This window comes from Theropithecus gelada, chromosome 9 (assembly GCF_003255815.1).
Source record: "Theropithecus gelada isolate Dixy chromosome 9, Tgel_1.0, whole genome shotgun sequence".
Lineage (NCBI taxonomy): Eukaryota > Metazoa > Chordata > Mammalia > Primates > Cercopithecidae > Theropithecus > Theropithecus gelada.
Window position 1 is genome coordinate 21,874,268 of NC_037677.1, and position 21,576 is coordinate 21,895,843.

General features: G+C 41.5%; 1 protein-coding gene and 1 pseudogene across 1 annotated transcript in view; one reads left to right on the plus strand and one right to left on the minus strand.

Moving 5' to 3' along the window:
- Positions 1-14,184: 14,184 nt before the first annotated feature.
- On the minus strand, positions 14,185-14,455 carry LOC112632200 (annotated as a pseudogene).
- A 5,720-nt stretch (positions 14,456-20,175) lies between these two features.
- Positions 20,176-21,576, plus strand: part of ARMC4 (armadillo repeat containing 4) — a 192,593-nt gene continuing 191,192 nt past the window's right edge. The window contains exon 1 of the mRNA XM_025396823.1: positions 20,176-20,280. The gene's annotated coding sequence lies outside the window, so the exon portion shown is untranslated. The remainder of the gene's footprint in view (positions 20,281-21,576) is intronic.

Sequence of the window (21,576 nt, forward strand, 5' to 3'; positions counted from 1 at the left end):
TCAAATTCTCTGATGTGGGACATCTCTTCTGTCCCACAGAAAATAATGTTAAATATCTCTTCTCCATTACCAAATTGTCAATAAACTGCATGTTCATCGTTAACTTATTTTTTCAGTAAATTCTTTTGAGAAAGCCCAGCCAAAAAGACAAAGGAGCATTAGGCATCAGCATTACAGTAGTTTGACTACATTGCATTTCATTTGGAAAATCAAGGCAAAGGCAAGCAAAACAGCCATGGTTCCATAACCCAAACATAAGCATGACTACAATTTTATTGGGTTCCTGGCCATCCATTCATTTTCCTATGCATTTTTACATAGTTGTAATCACAGTCTATATGCAATTTTGCATCCTGCTTTGTAAATTTGTTATTAAGGTGTATGTGTGTACATAACAAAAGACAAAATTACAAGATGGAGAAACCTTTTATATTTTTATTTTTCATTTTATTTGTAGGTTTTATTGTGGCCAGAAGTAATTATAGACATATGTATATAGTGAATGTTTGGGATTCTGTTCCCAGGGCTGAAAGTTCAGTGCATATGTTACACAGCCTTGTTTAGAGATCAAAAATATGACAATAAGTAAGTTGCTGAGGGCTGTTGATGTCACTTTTCAGTTCTAAATATAGAAAATGGTATGGACTGAAACATCTCCTTCAACTTTTGCAGATATAACTTCTGCAGCTACATTAACAAAAGTTAGTATTTTGGTTTTTAATCAGATTAAATTAATTTTCTTTTCTAGAGCTAGAGTCTTGCCCTGTTACACAGGTTGGAGTGCAGTGATGAAATCATAGCTCACTGTAACCTCTAACCCCTGGGATTGAGTGATCCTCCTGGCTCAGCCTCCTGAGTAGCTGGGACTACAGGTACATGCCACCACCATGCGTAGCTCATTTAAAAAATGTTTTCGTAGAGATAGGCCCTTGTTTATGTTAGTTAGGTTTGCTTCAAGCTCCTGGGCTCAAGCAATCTCCCTGCCTTGGCATCCCAAAGCACTGGGATTACAGGCAAGAGCCATTGTGCCTGACCTTATTTGTATTATTTTTTACTGTTTTTAAAAAATATTTTCAATCTGCAGTTGGTTGATCCACAGTTGGTTGAATCTGCGGAACCCACAGATATGAAGGGCTGACTGTCATACAAATTTTCGAAAACAGTAAAATATTAATTAGTAAACCTTCAAATTTCAACAATGCTATTAACTCCCACCTGCATAGTTTTAAAATATAAACGAAACTGCTCTAGATAAACAAAGAAGATGGAAATAGCTGGTAAAAATTGGTTATATGTTAAGCCCTTGAAATGAAAAAAATATATCTCTTTGAAAATAAGTATTCATCTAGTAAAACAGAAAAACAGAAACCTGATTAGAAATATCTCTCTAATTATGATTATTAGTACACAAATCTCCAACACTTGAAAGACTGAAGAAGTAATTAGATTGAATTTTTCTCAGCAATAACATATACAATCACTACTAACTTGTAGGCTTTTTTACCTCAACTAGAATACCCACACATTTCAAGTAAAGCACTCATTTTAGGTAATGACCAGAAAGAGGAATTTTTAAAATATCAATTCCAAAAGTAGCCACAAAAAGCACTGTTGTAAAACTTGAGAAGAATAGCAAAGAACTAATGGAGGAAATAATTATAATGTGCACCATTTAAGACAATCATACAATGCTTATCTTTGCATTAAAACAGTATCTATTATGAAAAATCTTCAATACTAATTTATACTAGCTCATATTTATATTTTAAAAGTTATTCCTCAGTAAAATGTTTAAAAGCAAGATATTACAATTCTTAAGTTTAAAGTTCAAATTAGTGAGAAAATAGTCCAGAATAAAAATTATAAAAATGGGCAGAGTGAATGAGCAGCAATTTCACAGAAGATAAGCAAATGGTCTATGGATATATGCAAATACGTTCAGCTAATTGGTAGTAAGACATTAGCAGATTAAAAAAATAAGATTCTCATCAGATCAGCAAAATGTAAAGATTAATGATATCCAGTGCTTTCAAGAACATGGCTATATATTGGTGGGCTGTAAAAAGATAGAGTATTTTTGAAAAATTGTGTGTAATTAAGTTTTTTTCTTTTTTTTCTTTTCTTTTCTTTCTTTTTTTTTTTTTTTGAGACGGAGGCTTGCTCCCGCCCGGGCTGGAGTGCAGTGGTGCAATCTCGGCTCAATGCAAGCTCCGCCTCCTGGGTTCACGCCATTCTCCTGCCTCAGCCTCCCAAGTAGCTGGGACCACAGGTGCCCGCCACCACGCCCGGCTAATTTTTTTGTATTTTTAGTAGAGACGGGGTTTCACCGTGTTAGCCAGGATGGTCTCGATCTCCTGACCTTGTGATCCACCTGCCTCAGCCTCCCAAAGTTCTTTAATGTTTAAAATATATTTTTAACATGTTCTCAGGGAGGGCATAAGAACCAACTCATGGCCTTGTCTGAGACAGAGCATTTGTTCTTGCTGGGATTACAGGCGTGAGCCACCGCGCCTGGCCAATTAAATTTTTTAATGCACATTCTCTTTGCCATAGCACTCCCACTTTTAGGAATGTTTATACAGACATATATTTGTGTATGTGTCTACAATAAGAAGTGCACATTTGAAGTGATGTCTGTTTTTAATAGCAAAAACTTAGAAATGACTTAAAAGTCCACCAACAGTTGAAGGGTTAAATCAATTACAATATATCTTTATTATAGAATTCTATGCAGCCAAAATAATGAGTAGATAAATTTACTTTCAATGACAACCATTTCATGATATATTGTTAAGTGAAAAATTGCAGACCACATGCATAAAATGACACCAGTAGTTTAAAGTGGTCATAAATATGTAGTGTCTGGCAGAAGCAAACGCCAATCCTGTTTAGAGGCAACTTATTTTTCCCAGTTCTTAAGGAATTTCCTTGAAAAACAAATTTCCAAGTAAATGAACAGCTTACAGTCAAAAAGACTTTCAAAATATAGGGAAACAAGGTACAAAGAGTAAAAAGCAGCAAGAATACAATCAACAGAAACAAACTAAAAAATACCTCAGATATTGTATAATGAGATGAAGATGATAAAATAATTATGTTTAGTGTGTTTAAATAAATAAAGTTTAAAAATCCTTATAGAGAATAATAAACTGTATAGTATGATCAATCACATTTGAGAAAGAACCAAATAGAGCACCTAGAAATGAAAAATACATTAACTAAAATGAACAAAAATCTCAGTGGATGGACTTGACAGTAGATTAGATGTGGATGGAGAAAGAATTAGTGATCTTGAAGACAAAGAGGTGTGAAGATGTTATCCAAAATGTTGCACAGAAATGAGATGCAAAATGGTTTTTGGAGGGGGGTAGCTAAGAAAAATGGTGGATAGAGTGGAAATGTGCCTAACTGAAATTTTAGATGGAAAAGAGAGAAAAGGAGGACAGAGGTAATATTTGAGAAAAGATGACTAAGAATTTTCCAGAATGTATCAAAAATATATTCTTCTAGATTTAAGAGCACAGCAAGAATCAGACAGAATAAATATAAAGAAACGCAAAAGCTACATAACTCATGGTGAAACTGGAGAGCCAAGAAGATGCAGAGGTCTTAAAGGAGATATGTTACCTTCAAAGAAGCAACAAACTGACAGCTCATTTCTTGACCACTCCAAGAGACAGTGGAATAACATATTCAATATGCAAAGGAAAAACTGTCTTCAATCCAAATGTAGAAAACTTTCTTTTCTACATAGAGCCAAACTGATGACATTCTAAATCCATCAAAAACTTAGGGGAGTTTGCCATTAGCAGATCTTTGCTAAAGGAAAATCTAAAGGGTGTACTAGAGATGAAAAGAAAGTGATCTCATATTCCAAGTCTGAGATACAAACAATAATGGAGAGGGACTTTCACTAATAGCCAAGATAGAGTAACAGGATTTGGCTTTAGGCTTCTGCCTGAAACACCTCCACTACCAAAATAGAGTGCAGTGGCAGAAGTGATGGATTGAAAAAGGACCTAAGAAATCTTTTTCTTTTTTTAAATTATACTTTAAGTTCTAGGGTACATGTGCACAACGTGCAGATTTGTTACATATGTATACATGTGTCCTGTTGGTGTGCTGCACCCATTAACTCGTCATTTACATTAGGTATATCTCCTAATGCTAGCCCTCCTCCCTCCCCCCTCCCCACAACAAGCCCCAGTGTGGGATGTTCCCCTTCCTGTGTCCAAGTGTTTTCATTGTTCAGTTCCCACCTATGAGTGAGAACATGCGGTGTTTGGTGTTTTGTCCTTGTAATAGTTTGCTGAGAATGATGGTTTCCAGCTGGACCTAAGAAATCTTTTGGAGGTGAGGAGATGATCATTCTCTTGATTGTAGCAATTGTTTCACATATGTCAAAACTTATGAAATTGGGCAATTTAAATACGTGCAGTTTATTGTTGTCATTCATGCCTCAACAATTCTATTTTTAAAAGAAATGGAAGGCCAGAGAATTTGGAGAACATATGGATAAATATAAACAAAATAATGATTGTATAAAACAGCAATCTCTGTGTTTCGAGTGAAAAAAAAAAGGAATTTAATTGCATGACCACAATGGCATCTTATTCCAGAGGGAGACATAATTCTAATAGGGGTGAAAGCAATGTTCCGTAGGTAGGTATTGATTAACTTCAATCTTTGATAAATTAATAATGCATGTTATTTTGGCAGTAAACACTAGAAGAATAGTGTCAGACTGCATGACTTCCAAATAGTAGCAGACAAAGTAAAATGTAGAAAAAATAGTCAATCTAAACAGAAGGCAACAGAGGAGAGAAAAGGAATCAAAGAAAAGGTAGGACAAATAGCACATAACAAGATTGCACTTAGTGCAAATAAATTAATGCCAACATTAAACACCAAGATTGTCAGGCCAGATTTTTTTTTAAAAAGCACCTATATTCTGTTACAATAAACATGTCTAAAATATAAGTTTCTGGAAGAGTTAAAAGTAAAAGATAGGAAAAGACATACCTGGAAAACACCAAAAAGAAAGCTGGTGTACCTCTATTAAAATCAGAAAAATTAGACTTTCAGGCAAAAATCATTACTAGAGAAAAATAGGGTCACTTTATATTGATAAGAGGATCAATCCCAGGAAAATATAACAAATTTAAATTTCTGTGTACCTGTTATACAGTGTCAAGACTGGGCAACAAAGTGAGACCCTGTCTCTATGTGGTGGCTCAAGCCTGTAGCCCTAGCTAGTGAGGAGGCTGAGGCAGGAGGATTGCTTGAGCTCAGGAGGTTGAGGCTGCCATGATTGCCTCATTCTACTCCAGCCTGGATGACAGAGTGATATCCTCCCTCCAAAAAAAAAAAAAAAAAAAAGACATAGCTTCCAAATATTCAAAATACAAAAAAACGAAAACATTTCATATGATTCATTTTGGCCAAAGAGATACAAATAGAATTGTGGTGTAGCAATTTCCAGAAAGAAAGTCAGTTTGTGACTTTTGCCCCTTCTCTTGAGGCTTCTCTCCTCTTGGTTGGCCAGAATGTAGTCATGATAGCTGGAGACAAAGCACATCTTGGAAATCTGGGTCTTGCACAGTGGAGGAGGAGCTTAGGTCCCTTGTGACTCTGCAGAGTCGAGCCACGGCTGCAGACCTTAACTGTTAACTCCAGACGATTGTTGTAAGTAATCAATTTCTGTCCTCTGAAAGGCTCTGTTTTTAAGAGTCTGTTTCTCACACCGGAACCTAATCTTAATTAATACAGAGTGAGTTTACAGAAGCCAAGGAAGTGGATACTTTTGCAAAGGAAGGAAAAAAATCATCATTGCTTTCCTAATTCCAAAGTACTCCTGAGACATTACTTTAACACTTAGGTAATCAATATGACAGAAGAAAAATAGTTCCCTCAAATGACAACTGGCAATATATTGCATATGGTTATTAATCTATGCTCTGCCCCCTTTCAGCTGATTTACCAGTTAAGAAGGAAATAGAAAATTAGAAGATTAGTTTGGTTCATTTAGACTTCCATTTTTTTTCTTTCTTCTTCAAGCACTTAATATCCATGGAAATTGCCAAATGGTCCATTTGTGCTTAATATCCTCTATAGGAAATTTAATTGATTAAGAGAAATATCCCTCAGAGAATGCACACATTCGAATTTCTGTTCTATAATATCGGATTACAATCTGTTTGTGTTCCTTAAAAACTCATTTTGCCCCTGCTGCTGTTGCCGCTGCTGTTGTTTTTCAATCCAGTGACAAGACCCAGAGAATTGTTCAAGCGCAAACTCTTGCCAGGTAATAAAGAGATGTGAAAATTAACCACAGAGTAAGTCAAAGGAAGATTTCAATAGAGAAAACTAAAAGCCAGTGACCTCACTAAATGCATTTCATGATGCTAGCTCTGAAAGCTAATAGGTTCTGGTGCATTTTGATTGGTGCAAATCTATAATGGAGTGTGTAGGAGGAAATGACTTAAGACCTTGAAGGGCGTAGAAATACGGGAACTCTATCAATGAACTAACTAAGTGGTCTACAAACTGAGGTACACATGAATTTTTTTCAAAGGTTATGTGGGTATAAGATGGTTTATGGGAAATCAATTTCCAGATTCCAGTTCTTTCAAAAATTTATGTTTCTAAGAACGTTCCTGTGTGCAAAGCGTCATCCCGGTTTTCTTGTTCTACTTTCCTTTTTACAATCATCCTCCTTCCACTGTACAAGACTTTGAACTATATTCCAGTCAATGAAATAAACAAATCATCTCACCATAAACCCTGATTTACTTATGTTCTTACGAATAAATCACATTGAATGGTAAAACTGATTTTCATTGCAAATAGTTTATTCATCATTTCATTATTTGAAAAGGATAATGCCTTTGGCTTTTATCTCTTTAATGATATTACAAAGTTGAAGTGCAAAATACTACTAGTCACCCAAAGAATGCATCCCTTCTCAAAATAAGAAACATTCTCCCTTAGCCATGTTCTCATTTGGTATGGACACTTGATTTACTAGGCATCTGGAAGCCATTCTTTTAAGACGTCTTCAGTGTCTCCTTTGGTGTTATTGGGAGACATCACCCGGATATTATTAATCCTTGGTTTGTTTTTCCAAAATATCAAGTCTCACATTAAATCCTTTATCCTCCATGAGGTTTTCTGGAGTAATCACTTCTTGGCTAGACTACACATTTTCTATATCAAATAACTTTCCCTACATTCCAAGGTATTTTGCTGTGAGTTTCGACTTTTAAAAAATCCAGAACAAGGCCGGGCGCGGTGGCTCACGCCTGTAATCCTAGCACTTTGGGAGGCCGAGACGGGCGGATCACGAGGTCAGGAGATCGAGACCATCCTGGCTAACACGGTGAAACCCTGTCTCTACTAAAAAATACAAAAAACTAGCCGGGCGCGGTGGCAGGCGCCTGTAGTCCCAGCTACTTGGGAGGCTGAGGCAGGAGAATGGCGGGAACCCGGGAGGCGGAGCTTGCAGTGAGCTGAGATCCGGCCACAGCACTCCAGCCTGGGCGACAGAGCGAGACTCCGCCTCAAAAAATAAAAAAAAAATAAAAATAAAAAAAAAAAAAATCCAGAACAAGTGCCACTTGACATAAAATGAGTTCAAACATTTTTAAACAGTAAAATATATTCCTATTTATTCTCTAGATAAAAGAGAGAGCTTAGAACAAAACAGTGTTTAAATACAACAATTTATAACAATATTAAATACAATTTAAAATAATTGCATAAAAAGAAGCAAATTCGTACACTTAGTCATTAATTCTGCTGTTCATCCTAGATATTCTTGCTAAAGGATGAAATAGGATAAAATGACCAAACCACCATGGTAATATAATGGAAATGATGACCAAGATCAGAACATATTTGATAAATGATGAATGATGTGATGAAGAAGGGTGCTTTGGCAGATTGAATTGCTGGTGTCAATGATTTTTTTCACTCTCTCATAGTGATGTCATCTCTCTACACTCTTGCCATGGCTTCATGGTGGGCAAATGATAGTTCCCCACACTTTGACTTTGGGCTTGACATATGACTTGATTTGGTCAATGGAATGTCAGTGGATATGATGCAATCAAAGATTTGGAATGTCCACGGAAGTGATCCACCGTAACAAGAACATGTCATTGGTAGTCACTGCCTCTGAATCCAGAGTGAGACCTGTGGAGCAGATTCACAACCTGCAACCAAGCCCAGAAGAAACACAGCCTGAAGCAGAGCCTGAGTCAGGCCCAACCTAGATCAGCCAAACTGCAATCGAAACTCCAAATGGCCTGTAGATTCTGGAGTGTGAGCATAAATACACACATGCCACTGAGTTTGGGGGCAGTTTGTTATGCAACATTGTTGTACCTGTGGTTCACTGTCACAGAAGCTTCAGCTCCTTTGATGGTCTGTGTTCATCAGGACTGAGTGCATTTAAGCCTTTGTGATGATTAGCCAGGCCTGGATAATGGAGAGCAAGGCTTCTGCAAAGTGGTCGATGCTGGTTCTTCTTGAGAAGTTGATTTGCTCCTGGTTGTTCTTTTCCTGAAAGTCATAGTGATGGGCAACAACTCTTACCATTGTCTTCAGCATTGTTCAAACATTTCTACATTTCTAAATTACATGCTTAAACTGCTATTGTTTTCTTTATTTTATTTGCTTAATTTTAATCTTTTTTTAAGAGACAAGGTCTTGCTCTGTTGCTGAGGCTGGAGTGCAGTGGTGTAATCATAGCTCACTGCAGCCTTGAACTCCTGGGCTCGAGTGATCCTCCTGCCTCAGCCTCCCTAAGTGCTGGGATTACAGGAATGTCCCATTGTATCCAGCCCTGATTTTTCTTTTTAAGAGATTATCATTGACTTCTTACTCTGGAAGAAGAGGGTATAATTCTGTTCCATCACACTTTCCCCACTCTACCCACACACTTGCCCTATGCCAAGACCTGCATATTTGATTGAAAAGACTCTTAAGTGTGAGCACCTATAGATCTTTGCTTTCAGGCTGGTCAGACTCAGATCTGCCTGCTGATATATACTGGGTTTCTAGTGCAAGGAAGGTGACCAAGAGAAGGGGTTGAGGGGCTCTCAGCATTCAGCATGCCAGTTATGTTAGTACAGTGTTCATGGTTGTGCCTGGTGCTCTGAGTTATAAACTTGTCTATTGGTAAAAAGCATATGGGGTCCAGCTACCCTTTGAACAAGGCTTTCAAGCAGTTTTCGTTTTCAGCCCACCTCTATCCTGGCCTTAAGCATTCACAAAAGCATGAATAGAAAATTTACAAAAGACAAAATACTAAAATTAAAAGTATCTTGAAATGCAACAAATTAACAGTAATATAATCAAATAAATTCAAATTAGAGCAAGAATGAGCTCTGAAATTCAGAAGACTACTTCAGTGCTGGATAGTTCATGGTGAGAAAAGAAAAGCTCCAACACTGAAGATAGAGAACGAATTGACTAAAACTCTGAGAAGCAATCTGGTGAAATTCATTAAAAACTTTAGAAGTATTTATGTCCCTTGACTCAACTCAACTTCTAGGATCATATACTTCCAAATAACAATAAATATTTGAGAATAAATATACTCATTTCTGGGTTATTGCTAATAAAAATCAACTAAGCTCAATGTCTAGCAATATGAAATTATGACACATTTGTATGAAAGAATCTTTGTAAATATCAAAATTGTTTATGTCAAATTTGATGACTGGGCAAAGAAAATTTAATTTGCAGTTAACTGGAAAAAGAAAAAGATGCCTGGAAATTCTGAGCCTTCCCTGAGTCTGATTTGCAAATGTATTTTTGTTGGCTTTTACCCCTTAGAGCATTTAGATTTCATCTCTCTCTGATCTAAGCTAGTTCAACACCTTTGATTTCTATCGTTCACATTTTGTTGACATGTTTTGTCTACTTCTTCTTTTCTCCCATTCTCTTTCCCCACTGTCATTTTAGTGGGCTTTTGGAATGCGCCCAATAACTGTATTTGACTGGAAGTTTCGTAATGTTGCATGTGGGTTTAAAATACCATTGAGACCATGACCACTTTCATCATTTCTAGAGGTGTTGACCAAACTGAGAAGAGAATATGCTTTCCTGGGTTTATTTCCTTCTTTTTTATATAGAGTACTGAGGCTCATAACATCCTTATCCTGTCCCCCAAAATTCAATTTCAGATTCCAGTCATTTTGATTATTTTCTTGCCCAAGTTTTCTAGTCAGAAGTCCAGCCAACTGCATCACATGTAAATACTAGATAAGGATTGGAAAGACCACCTTTTCTCTATGAAGTTTCTTCAAGCCAAAATGTTTAAGGCAATTCTACAGCTTTATTTCAGAACCAAAATCATTTTGTTTGATATATATGAAATAACCCATTATACTTGGATATTTGACAGATGGCCTAATTATATATGAAATTTAAATTTACTCATAGGTTCTATGTTCATTGTCTCTTATACCATCCTAATTTTTGTTACTACAGGAACATAGACTCATTGTAACATGTTAAAAGATAAAGAGGTAAATAAATTTAAAAATTAACAGTTCTTCCCCATCCATTCACTTCCTAAGGCAATATATATACATTATTGATCTGTTGCATAACCATTCATAGTTTATACATATACCTAAGGAATAGGATGTTAGAAATGTTTCACTAGTTCAAGATACAATAGACAATTCATTCCACAGTGGGGTACAAGGCTAAGATATAAAACTGTAAAATAACTGGAAAGTCAGTTACCTGACTCACTCACACTGAAGTTATAGAAGGGAAATGAGTGGATTTCCAGGGAGGAGTTCTTTGGAGAGTCATTCTAGGCATTGCCTCTTTACTTGCTACCCTCTTGGCTCCCAACATCAATTCAGAGGGGAAAGGAGAAAAGGGACTTCAAGGTACTACTCAGAGAGCAAAATATATGTCCTGTGTGGCTGGGGGTCGGGGAGGACAGTGTGGACAAGTGTCTGACTCCCAGCTGAGAAGTCTTGGGGTTAAGAGACAGGCTGGGTCTGGTGGCTTTGGTGGAAAAGAGCAAGAGAGCTTCTATAGTGATGGGATTGACCTGCACTGCTAGAATTTGCTGGGCAAATAATGTGTGAGTGCTTCCCATGGATCAGATTTAGGCTGTTGGGGTAGCGGGAGGGAAATTCACTGGTTGGGGGAGATGGAGGTGGGATGGCAGCTATGGGACCTCGGCGGATAGTAGATGTAGTGAACTGCCAGATTCCCAGGACTACAGCCAGAATAGAGAAGCTTGTTCTGGGATGGAGCAAAACACAAGGGAAAGGACACCAACCAGGCAAGGTTTCTGAATAGCCAAGAAAAATACCCACAAGAGAGACAGCCAGCCTAGGCTTTGTTCAGAGAATGCAAAACTAGCTTATGGCAGGACCAGACAATTAAACAGGTTCCTTGTTCCTTTCTTTTTTTTTTTTTTTCCTTCCCTGTCCTTTTTCACCTGAAGGGTTAGAGTGAACCCCCAGGTAGGAAATGGCGAAGACAAGCTAGAAAGAAGAAAGTGATCACAATTATAAATGTCCTTTGCCCTCAGGCTGACACTTCGTCTGGTCTGGGATGCTTGCCTGATGGGATGACCCAGATCTCTGTTTCTGAGGGGTTTGAGTCCTTAGCTGCCTTGTCTTAATCAGGCTGTGGTTACTGTAAGCCATGGAGGAGCAATGAAGTGAATTCTTAGGGTCCCCGGGTTCTAAACATCCTCTTTCCTGGTGGTAGCACCCTAGCTCCCATGCAATCATGGCCAATCATGACCTGACGGGTGTAATAACTCCCCCACCCACCTCCCTTTTTTTGGCCTACTGGTTTACTTGCATGAGGAGTCCAACATAGCCAGGTGGTAGTAACAGCCTCAAGTTCAATGGAACCCTTACTCTATTCCCTGATGGATGGAGTCTCTCCATGACAAACAGAGTTTCTAATCTGGCAGAGCCCAAGATTGGTGATAATTGGAAGCTCAAATTCCATAAGTAGGTAGGTCACTGAGAGCTCTGGTGAGAAGATTCACTCCTTGTTTTGCACACTTAGGAATTCCAGCAATGAAGGAAAAACAGCACTGTGTATCACACATCCACTGTTAATTCCGAGCATATACCACATCTTGGAGGATGAAGACCCAGCCCTAAAAAGAGTTCTGCCATACTAGCACCTTACCTGAGCCCTCAACGTGTCTTTCTTCTGTGCTATCAGGCTGTCTGTTTCTAGGTGACATGGTCCAAGGTAAGACTGTTGGCTCTCACAGTCACGAGCCTACTGTTGTATCTTTCTTTTTGTGTGTTTGTTTTATTTTAGATTCAGAGAGTACATGTAAGAGTTTGGTACATGGATACATTGCATGATGCTGAGATTTGAGCTTCTAATAATCCCATAGCTCAAGTAGTAAATACAGTACCTGATAGGTAGTTTTTTAATCCTTGCCCCCTCTCTCCCCATTTTTGAGTTTCCAGTGTTTATTGTTCTCATGTTTGTGTCTGTGGTGCCCAATATTTAGCTCTCATTTATAAGTAAGAACATGTGCTACATGGTTTTCTGTTTATGCAATAATTCACTTAGAATAATGGTCCGCAATTGCAAAGAACATGATTTCATTATTCTTTTTGGCTGTGTAGTATCCCATGTTGTATATGTACCACATTTTCTTTATTCAATCCAACCATCTTTATCCAACTCAGATGGGCATCTCAGTTGATTCCATGTCTTTCATTGTTGCATCTTTGTTGCTCTCAAATGAGTCTCTTTTTCTGAGGTATACATTGCTGTGGTGAATCTGAGGTAATCACGTGGGTGAATCAGGCTTTTTTTTTCTTTTTTTTTCAAGACAGGGTCTTGCTCTGTTGCCCAGGCTAGAGTGTGGTGGTGCAATCACATCTCACTGTAGCCTTGAACTTCTGGGTTCAAGTAATCTTCTGCATAGCTAGGACTACAGACATATGCCACAATGCCCAGCTATTTAAACAATGTTTTGTAGAGAAGGGGTCATACTATGTGTCCCAGGATTGTCTCGAACTCCTGACTTCAAGCGATCCTCCCATGATGCAGGCATTTTGATGCCGGTGCTGGTGGAAGCACTGTGTGCAGAGAAAGCAAACTCACATTTGGAAGACATGTCAGCCCTAGTAGGGAGGAAGCTTTCTGCTACCTCCAAGGTAGAAGGGGTATGATGTAATTGATCTGCTACCAGGGCCTGGTTGGTCTCTCCAGGAATGGTGCCATATTAAAGGCTTGGTGTCGGTTTCTGCTGTTGGCAGGCTGGAAACTATCAGTGGCATCGGTCAGACTGGTGTCAGCAAGAAGGGACTCACATTGCTGGGCCCATGCATAGCCTCCATCCCTGTCACTTTCTTCTACATCTCTTCTTCTACATCTCTTCTCTAACATTTGGTCATCCAGTCTAACACTTTCAGTGAAGGGGCATTTAGATCTACTCCAAAGTAGATCTTCACTGTTTCTACTGTCAGCTACTGCTCTGATAGAGCCATGGAGTCTTTTTGGAGGTGTGGCTGAAATGCCAGTTTGGTGGTGGGGCCCCGTGGGGGTGGGGTGCCATCCTACAGGCTGCAGTAGGTGCCCCAAATCAACAGCCATTCTATGGGGCTATGACTCCTAAGGGTAAATTGCACCAGTTCCAGAACCAAGAGATGGAATAAGTGGCCATGTTTACCCATCATTTGGGAAAATTTGTGCTTCCTGTCACCACAGATCTGGGCTCTGCACATTTATATTTTCTTTAGACATAAAAAATTTTTATTGTAGTAAAAATGTAAAATTTACCATCTTAACCATTCAAGTCTACAGTTCATTGGGATTAAGTACATTCACATTTTTGTGCAACCACCACCACCATCCATTTCCAGAACTTTTTCATCTTCCCAAACTGAAACTCTGTACTTATTAAACAATAACTTCCCACTACCCCCTCTTCCAGTCCCTGGCAAATACCATTGTGTTTCGGACTCAGTTTCTTCTTTCACTTAATAAAAGAGAGGGTGCACTGCTGGCTAATGGGATAGTTCTCTATGTGCAGGCCTTCTTGCATATATGTGATTGCGTTTGTTGTAGAGAAAGGTACTAGAAAATAGAGTTGTAGAAAGAAAACAGGTGGTGGAGACATAAACTGGACAAGGGTTTTCATGCTGGGCGTCCTATCCAAAGGCCTCAGCAGTCCTGCCACAGGTTTGTCCAATTCTTTTGCATCAGGAATTTGATCTTGTGAGTCATTTCAGTGCTATAGGACTGCCGGCAGGTTTCATGGCTTTCCTGCTGTCAATGGCGGCATGGCTTCTCATAGTACCCCTGATGGTATCCCCGATGCTTAATGTCCTCAATGAGTCCATCTACGGTGAGGATTCCGTTGAGGGTCCTGTAACCTCCACGGCCCTTCCTGTACCATCATAGTCCCGGCAATGAACTTCAGATGTTTTGCCATGACCTTGGATTTAAGTCTCCACTCTGCAGGGCCTCATGCACTCAGTATCCAGTGAACCTGATGCCTATTCTGCACATTTACAGGTCCTGGCTCGGAGAGGAGAATGTTCCACCAAGGGACATAAAACTTTAAGTTATGGTGGCTATGTTGTAACTTTGGACTCTTTACGCAAGACAAAGAGGCAAGTAAAGGAGTCATGATCCCTATAGGAGAAACTGACCTAGATCATCAGGAAGAGGGAGGTTGCTGTTGCAAAGTGGGGTAAGGATGTCTTTGCCCAGTTTTGATGGTAAAGGTATAGAGTAGTCACCACTTGAGAAGGGCATGATACCAGAAACTCAGTAGTGAGGGTCAGGATCACCCCCACCAAGGAAACCATCTAGATTAGCAAAAGTGCTAGTGAAACGTGCCGGGAATCTGGAATAGGCAGAAGAGAAGGGCAGAAATGGATACGTTTTGGCATGCAGACCAACTGCAGAGCCAGGGCTTGCAATTTTGTCTCATCTTTCACTTGTAAGTTTCCCCAGGGAAAGCTGACCACCAGGATCCCCAAAGAGTTGCTCCCAGATACCGCTCTCAGAGCTGTATTGCATGATGCTAGTGATCTCAGCTGTGCAAGGGGTGGACAGTAGGGGATGCTGTGGACTGTCCAGATATCTCACCCCTTCCCACCTCTCTAAGACTGAAGCACTCCTGCCCTCAGCTGCTGGGGAGTATGGGCAGCCGATAGCCCTCAACTGAAAGAGTAAGGTTATGCCCTCGTCCTGGGGACAGCCTGCACCCAGGGACTGGCTGATAATGATCAGTTGATGAGAAGATCTAAAGGTCCAGCCCCTTTGCCTCAATATGGGAAAACTGTTGGGCCGTCCCAGCTTCAGGGTTCTCTGTGGAACGGTTGTGACTGCACGGAAGTTCAGCTTCTCTCTCAGTCTAATCTCCTTGCCTTCACTCTCCTGAGGGCACTTCTCAATACATTTCTCACACACTCTTCTCTATCTTAGAGTCTATTTCTCAGGGGAACCTGAGTCCAGGTGTCTTATTAATAGTCCCTTTCTTTCTACTCATGCATTTCTCTAGTTTACTTCCACCATGTAACCAGAACAGCTTCTTAATAACAGAAATCAGAGCATGTCACTCCCTGCTAAAAATCTTCCAGTAACTTTCATTTGTTCTTGGAAGAATATTTCAATCATTATCATGGCTTGGAAGAATATTTCAGTCATTATCATTATTCACCTCATGCAATCCTTCCCACCCATTCAGTCTCTTCTCCTTTCTCTCCTTTGCTACTGTGCTTCATGTGAGTGGCTCTCCTTCTAGTCCAGGAATTCTGAGTTGAGTTTAGTAGGCTCCTTTTTTGGCCAGGACTTGAACTGGATAATCGAGTTCTGCCAATGGAGTGCCTGGCACAAATTGTCATCCAAAAAGCATTTATTGAGTAAATGAATGTCTAGGAGATTAGAATCTGAGAAGAAGGAGCCATTTGATTTCCAGGCCGTGGGCCTTGGTCCACAATACATCACTGAGAAATATCAGAGGGCCCAGGGAGGCAGCTGAGGCTGCACTTCTTTGACATTTTGTCTTTATCTATGAGAGAAGGTAGAATCTGGTGAATTTGGTCTTTAGGACTTCATAAGACTTCATGCAATTTTCTCTCATTGGAATTTCTATTGAAAAACTCCTGAAAAAATTCCACAGAGAGGGAATTCTGTCCTATAATGAGACTTACTCCCATTATGACACAATATAAATGACTGTAATTCCCTGCAAACCTCAGGAGGTTTATTTCATCTGTCTTAGTCCTTTACTGATTGAGGTACTGGATGCTTAAACCAACCTTGCCTCTTACTTTCTCCCTGGTTACAGCCTGTAAATTCTTAGTTGGCTTCACTCTAACATGGATGAATGGGCCCTGGAAGCCTGCTGATCACATCTTTACAGAATGCTATGTGTGATTTTGTTTCCCCCTAAAATCGTATGCTGGAGTCCTAACCTCCAGTACCTCAGAGTGCAACCATACTGAACATAGGGTTTTTATAGAAGTAATCAACTTAAAATGAGTTTATGAGGGTGAGTCCTGATCTAATGTGACTGGTGTTCATAAAAAAAGGAGGAAATAAGCCAGGAGGAGTGTCTCACACCTATAATCCCAGCACTCTGGGAGGCTGAGACAGGCAGATCACTTGAACCCAGGAGTTCAAGATTAGCCTGGGGAAGATGACAAGACTCCATCTCTACCAAAAAAAAAAAAGCCACAAAACTTAGCTAAGTATGGTGGTGCATGCCTGCAGTCTCAACTACTTGGGAGGATGAGGCAGGGGATCACTTGAATCTGGGAGGTCGAGGCTACAGTGAGCCGTGATTGCGCTATTGCACTCCAGCCTGGGTCCTGCCTCAAATGCAGAAATTTGCGTACAGAGACAAGCACACAGGGATAACATCATATGAATGTGAAAACAGCCATCTACAAGCTGAGGAGAAGAGCCTAGAATAGATCCATTCCCCATAGCTCTCAGAAGGGATCAATCCTGCCAACACCTTGATCTTGGACTTCTAGCCTCCAGCACTGTGAGATAAGACATTTCTGATATTTAAGCCGCCCAGTCTGCGATACTTTGTTACAGAAGCCCTAGCAAACTAATGTGTACAATCTGTGTCTGAACTCTCTGACACATGAGAGGAACAGATTTGCCCAAGCCAGGGTGGATGGTTTCATAAGAATCCCTGTAGATCAGCAGTCCCCAGGGACTGGTTTCATGGCCGACACATTTTCCATGGATAGGGTGTCGGGGAAGGGATGGTTTCAGGATGATTCAAGCTCATTACATTTCTTGTGCACTTTATTTCTACTATTATTACATTGTAATATATAATGAAATAGTTATACAACTCACCATAATGTAGAATCAGTGGGAGCCTTGAGCTGGTTTTCCTGCAACTAGATGGTCCCATCAGGGGGTGATGAGTGACAGGGACAGATCAGGCATCAGATTCCCATTAGGAGCTTGTAACCTAGATCCTTCACATGCACAGTTCACAATAGGGTTCATGCTTCTATAAGAACCTAATGCCTGCTGATCTGACAGAAGGTGTGGTGTGGGGGTGGGGAACCCCTGCTGAGGATGACGTAGTGCTGCAGAGGTGGACCAAAAACTATCAAGTCTTTCCCAGGAGCCCACGGCAGATTTTCTCTAAAGTTTCAGTGGACAGCGCTGCACCATGTGTCTGTGCTCTAGCCATAGGCAGGGCTGGTAAACGCCTCTGGTACAGCAAACCTTGGGTGTGCTCTCAGTGATGAAGGCTCTTTCCAAGATCATGCCTACTTAGAATCCTCAGGTTGGTTCTATCAACCCTAAGAAAATGCAGGCCTTGCCTTTCTGGGGCTTGGTGAAGAGTGTCAGAACCAAGGAATCTTTGACTAGGCGATTTGTGAATTTAGCTCCTTCTATGTGTCAGTCATCCTTCTAGATCTTAGGAGTACAGACCTGAAGGAGGCAGAAAAGCTCCCTATTTTCATAAAGCTTATCTTGTAGGGGTAGCAGATGCGTAACAAGGCAAAGACAAGTTATGGCCAGGTACAGTGGCTCATGGTTATAATCCCAGTGTTTTTGGAGGCCATGGCTGGAGGATCACTTGAGCCCAGGAGTTAGAGGCTGCAGTGAGCTATGATTATAATTATGTCACTGCACTCCAGCCTGGGTGACAGAGTGAGGCCTTGTCTTAAAAAAAAAAAAAAAAAAGACAAGTCATGATAAATCCTTCAGGGAGTGACTTGGCTCAGGTAGTGTTTAATCACGGCAAGGAAAAATTAGAAAGAGGCGACTGGGACTCCTTCAAATTTAAATATTATTAAGTTATTTTTGCTTGGAAAGTCTCAGGTAAAATAAATTCACATTTTGGCATCAGATTAAGCAATGTTAGATTTTGACACTTAGCGTGAATTTGGCAAACGAAGATATAGTTCCTCAGATCTTGGTGGGTTCTGGCTCTTTCCAGCTTTGCAAACCAAGGTGAAATGTCCTGAACTTGGAATATCTCTGGCTAGCATTCACATTGGACCCAGTAATGCTCCCTCATGCCATATAGCTGATTAAAATGTGCAGAGGTACTAAAGTACCCACAGAAGCTTCCCTGCTTCCGGGACTGGGACTACTCCAGGATCCTTCTGAAAGATGCTTGCTGCTCCTCACCAGGTTGTGACCTGCATTACCGCCACAGGTGTGATGCTGTTGTCTCAGACTGTAATCCACCCATTTTAAAAAGGGCTTCTCTATATACCTATTAGCATAAGCCCCTTTCTCACTGGTTGCAAAGTCTAATCTTCTCTGCAGGTAGCAGCTCCTTTAGGCGAAACTATTCCATTCCTAACAACTTTTGCACTTTAAAAAAGAAAGAAAAGAATCCAAAACAGGCTGGGCGCGGTGGCTCACGCCTGTAATCCTAGCACTTTGGGAGGCCGAGGTGGGTGGATCACTTGAGGTCAAGAGTTCGAGACCCACCTGGCCAACATGGTGAAACTTCCTCTCTACTAAAAGTACAAAAATTAGCCGGGCGTGGCGGCGCATTCTTGTAATCCCAGCTACTCAGGAAGCTGAGGCGGGAGGATCTCTTGAACTCCGGAGGCAGAGGTTGCAGTGAGCCGAGATCATTCCACTGCCCTTCAGCCTGGGTGACAGAGCCAGACTCCGTCCCCCACCCTCCAAAAAACCCAAAACAAAGGACAAATATCTATACCTCATATCCCTACATGTTTGCAGAAAGGTTCTGCTTTGAGCTGGATCCATATAATATTATGACAGGTGATATCCTAACATCATTCCACATTTGCCTCTTTGGCATCCGGAAAATAATCCAGTTTTAATTCCGAAACACCCCATCATCCTAAATGCTCCGACACTGGTCCTTAAACACCGTGTCCCCCCACCCCAAGATAGTGCATTCTTCTCCGCACCCCCTCCCCCACCACCCGCCAATAGTCCTACTCCCTCATCCCTCACTGGTGTTCCAGTTGGGACTCTTGCTGGTAGGGTGTCTAGAGGTGGGTTCAAAACGTACAAAGGTAAAAGCCATTTAAAGAAAGAGATAGAGGACATGTTTTCCTTTCACTCCGATCCTCTGCCCTATTGAAGAGCGCTTTCTGCTTTCCCGGTGAGTATCAGAGTATTCTACCATATTCGTTTTCTGGAGAGAAACACGTAAGCCTCAAATGTCCTACGAGAGGCCCTATACTACTTGAGGGTGCTCAGTGAAGATTTCAGGCACATACAATGCACTTGTCTGGAAGCCTGTGGACAAATGTAAAAAGGGGTTTCTAGGGAATATTTTCTGTTTCCTTTCTGCTTCATTTTAAGTTTCTGCTAACTTGCCCCCGACTCCGCAACTGCTCACGACCTCCGGTCAAAGTCAACCCTTCCCACCGCGTCGAGTGAGTTGGGATGCATACCGGGAGTTGCATAAAAGTGTTTGAGAAAGGGAGATGCAGAGTTGAACAAAAGTGTTTCCCGGGAGGGGCCGAGCGGAAAGCAGCAGATGGCCGGGGCGGGTGGAATCCAGCGCGGGCGCAGAGTGTCTCTGGCGCGGGTATTCGGTGCAGCGGGTCCGCGGGAACCTTGGATGCGCGGAAGTCCCGGGACCGGGTGACCGACTGGGCTGCGACCGCGGCCGGGTGAGATTGGGAGCGGAAGGCGGCGGCGGCGCCCGGGGGAGGGCACCGGCCCTGGAGGCCTCAGACCAGGGCGCAGCCGTGCGCTGCGCCCGGGCGCGCAGTGTTGGCCGGCGTCCTAGCAACAGGCGGGCGCCGACTGCGGCGGGGCAGCGCGCTGCAGGTGAGTGCGGCTGGGAGTCTCCACGCCCACCCCCGCGGGGGCTCTGCAGCAGGCCGCATGGATCGGGAAACCGAGGCAGCTCTCTGGCCCCGACGCTGCTGCTTTCGCCTGCTCCCCTTTCCCTCCTGGGGACCAAGACCCACCCCCTTTCTTTCTCCCAGGCGCATCTCGCATCTTCCTCCCCACGAGACCCTGCCTCCGCCCTAGGTTGGGGACCGTCTGCTCCTCTGTCCTCGCGCCCCGCTCTGCACTACCCAGGCCCCTTCACCTCCCGGATCCGCTCTCCACTTCTGCCGCCGCTTCCCTGCCTCTCCTTCCCCCAGCCCGTCTTTCTCCTCCGGCCTTGCAGCTCGGCTTCCCGCTCCCACCGTGGTCTTCGCCGTCCCTTCCCTCCTCGTCCCCTTAGTGAATCCATCCCTGGAAACTTAGAGTCCCAGCTCTGACGCCCACTTCTTGTAAAGAGTCTACTGGGGGCCGTCATCCCACACTAGGCTTAGCTTTAGTTTTACTTAGGGCCCTGTTCATGTCAGTTCTGAAAGTTCGATTTTCTGCGGGTCTTACTGAATAACTTCTGCATTCTCGGAAAGCCGTGTGTGCGCGGACTCCCGGTGGATGTTACCAACTACATTCACAGATCTCAGAGCTGATGGCTGCCTTTCCATAGCCCCCTAAAGAATTCGGTTGTGCTTCTGTTTAAGTCTTAACGACGTGATTCCCGAATGGGTTTTATTTCACTAATGATGCTGGAAGGTTGAAATTGACCCTTAGAAAGAAAAACAATCTATGGTATCCATTGGATAAAGAGAGTCCCAGTTAATGTAAACATCCCAGTTTATGTAAACACGTAACCAAAACTTTCTTCCTTTTAATCTTTAAGCTTACTTTCTTTACTTCAAAGGTATGTGCTGTGTATTTACATGGATTCATTTTAACTATGGTTCTTAAGCCAAAAGAGCTTGGCAATGGGTAGAAACTGGGGAGCAACTGGTCTTGATTTTAAAATCTTAGTTTTGAGTTATACTGACCATTTTTGAACACCATTTATTTATTTATTTTCTAATAACATTGAACTTGCCTTCTGGATTGTCATAGGCCACCCTAAGTTTTCTTAAGCTGACCAACCTTCTTGAATAAAACTTGTGTACTGCTACGGTTCACTAGACTTGGAAATACGATTTGAATAGATTTAAATGTTCCATTTCTGTCAAAATTTATCTTGACGAAAATAACGATTTTGCATTTCTTAATTCTGTGCTAAGGATCCTTCAAGAAGTTGCTATATGATATGTTGACTAC